This window comes from Microtus ochrogaster, chromosome 5 (assembly GCF_000317375.1).
Source record: "Microtus ochrogaster isolate Prairie Vole_2 chromosome 5, MicOch1.0, whole genome shotgun sequence".
In the NCBI taxonomy this organism is placed as follows: domain Eukaryota; kingdom Metazoa; phylum Chordata; class Mammalia; order Rodentia; family Cricetidae; genus Microtus; species Microtus ochrogaster.
The window spans coordinates 8,019,315-8,022,194 of record NC_022012.1 but is presented as its reverse complement, the minus strand read 5'-3'; positions in this window follow the sequence as shown (position 1 = coordinate 8,022,194).

The following is a 2,880-nucleotide window of genomic DNA, read 5'->3' as shown; positions in this document are numbered from 1 at the left end:
TGTGACAAGTCCCTCTTGTTTTGTAGGGTAACAAGGAAAGTGTCTCAAGGGCGTGTGATAAGTCCCTCTTGTTTTGTAGTTTGTGTTTCATGTGTTCTACACTGGCTTCAGATTCCTTTTGAAGCTGAGGATAACCTCGAATTTTCCTCCCATTCGCACTGGATTAAGTACTGGTATTACAATCTTGTGCCACTACACTTAGGCTAATGCAATGTTAGGGATCTTATGTAGGGCCTCATACATGCAAGGCAAGTACTCAACCAGACCTTGCTTACACTTTTATGCCTGGTATCAGCTATCTGGAATATACTCTGTTCAAAGTCATTCATTGAACAAAGAATGTAAAAATAAAGGCCATCTTCCAGTAGATTTTGAGACAAATGTAACTGTTGTTTAAAAGTCAACTATTAATTTATATTAAGAGTGGAATTATTTTTTCCATGGCCTGGAAAAGAAACACCATTTTTTTTCCTATTATCCAAATCAAACAAAATTTGTCTTTTATCTCCTATTTTCCATTGAAGTAGGTCTCCTATAGTCTGAAGTAGTACTGACATGTGTGTGTGTGTGTGGAATTAAAGAAAGCTGTTTTTAGTCTTTAGTGGTTATATAGGTGTATAACATATATGGCCTTATGACCAGCCAGGCCTGTTTGATGACACCCTGTGCCACGGTATTTTGACCATCCAGGCTTTCAAGATACTGTACAATGTCACCTCGGTCTCTTCCCTTCCTAGGGAGCAGGAAAACATTCCATAAAAGACTTCCCTCCCTTGATTACAGGGCTTGTTAGAAAATTCCATGAGTTTCTTAAGATCTGGCTTGTTTCAACATTAACCAGGACCCACACATGGAATTCTTTCTTTCTTCGTGGTCCTGAAGAACATAAGTTTTTATTTCTTATAATCAAGTTCATCTTTCACTGACATATCTTTGCACCAGATCCTATATAAAGTTGAGTTATCATCTTACAAAAAAGATTTGATGACAAGTGCTAGGTGTGATAGTACACACCAGTAACACCAGTAGCTGGGAGACAGAGACAAGAGGATCATGAGTTCTAGGTCAGCTTAGGTCACTCAGCGTGCTCAGGCCAATGAAAGGTACATAGTCTCAAAAATTAAACTAAAACCCAACCCAAACCCAACTCAAATCAAATCACCACAAAAGTTCGGTGGCATGGATGGGACTCTCTGCTGCCATGTTTAGTGAATTATCTTTTTTAAAAACATAATTTGTTACTGATTCTTTGGGAATTTCACATCACGCACCCCAATCCTGTTCGCCTCCCATTCCCTCAATATCTGACCCTCACCTCTACAATGTCTCCCCAAAATGACCTCCCACAACAAAATTAATTTAAAACAAATGAACATTGCCATCTCTCTCCTCTGTCTTTCCCATCTCTTTAATGCTTCCTTATTTGTTGTAAGACGAGCTTGGCACTGAGAGCTGCAGTGTGTCACACAGTAGACCCTTTTGTCCAATCAGGACACTGGCAAATGTTCATTGCAATGAGTCATTGTCCTGGTTCAAGGCCTCTGGCAAATGCATCATCATCATTGGACCCTCACTGAAAGTCCCCTTGGATATCTTGCCGTTACCCGAGTCATGAGGATCCTGCCACTGTCATTCCTCAGGACCTTCATGCACTCCAGCATGTGATAGATGGGGTAGATGTTAGGGTGGGCCAACCCAAGACCCAGTATGTGGGTCTGAGTGGCAGATAAGCTTGTCAGTCCAGACAACTGGGCCCACCCCTCTCAGGCAAGGGGCAGAATCAGCTTTCTTAGGCCAATGCCATTGGGACCAGCTCTCCTATGTTCATGGTGAGGGGTGGAACTATCTCTGTGGATCCAGATTTTAAATGAGGGTGGGGCTCTCTTGCTTGCAGAGTCCATCAAGGGCAGGGTCAGCTCTCCCAAGGCCAGTGAGAGGCAGACTGGATCAGCAAGACTCTTGGATTTCAACACACATGATTCCTATGACCCCTGTGGCAACACAGGCCAAGAACATCAACATAGACCGCAGCTGCAGCAGGAATATGGACCCAGACATGGTCCTGGGAAGGAGCTCAGGCCTGAACATCACTATAACCCTGTCTGAAGCAGCACAGGTCTCCCAGATCCGTACGGCTCCAGTGACAGCAAGGCCCTTGAACACCAACACGGTCTCAGGTATCTGACCAGACCCCAGGCATCCACACAGCCTCAGAGGCCACGGACATCAACTCAGACCTTGGCTACTGCCGGGCAATGGACCCAGACATGCTTCAGCAGCAGCCCGGGCATGGACATCACCCATGTCCCAGATGGCAAGCAGGTCACGCAAATCAGCCTGTTCCTCAACATCTTCGCGTTTTCAGATCTGTCTCTTTCCACAGGACGTGAACCATTCTGTTTCTTTCTCCCCCATTTCTCCGCCATATATTTGCTTATCATAGTGGCACCTACCCACCCGGCACCATCAGGGCTCTAATGACCCAGACTGGCCACTGGGTGTCTTTTACTCACATGAGCCCAGTATTACCAGGAATGTCTGTGGATATCTTCAGCCAGGCCCGACAGTGAGGACCCAGGCTGGCCTATGGGTGTCTTTCATCTGCCCGAGCCCAGTGCCACCAGGTGGGCCTGTGGACACATTTGTTACTTCTTATTTTAGATTCTGTCACATCAGAGTTTCTAGGACAGAGTGCTTAGATTGTGAGCCTGTGACCACTATTGAAGGTGAACAGGGCGGTGGTGGCGCACACCTTTAATCCCAGCACTTGGGAGGCAGAGGCAGGCTGATCTCTGTGAGTTCGAGACCAGCCTGGTCTACAAGAGCTAGTTCCAGGACAGGCTCCAAAACCACAGTGAAACCCTGTCTTGAAAAACCACA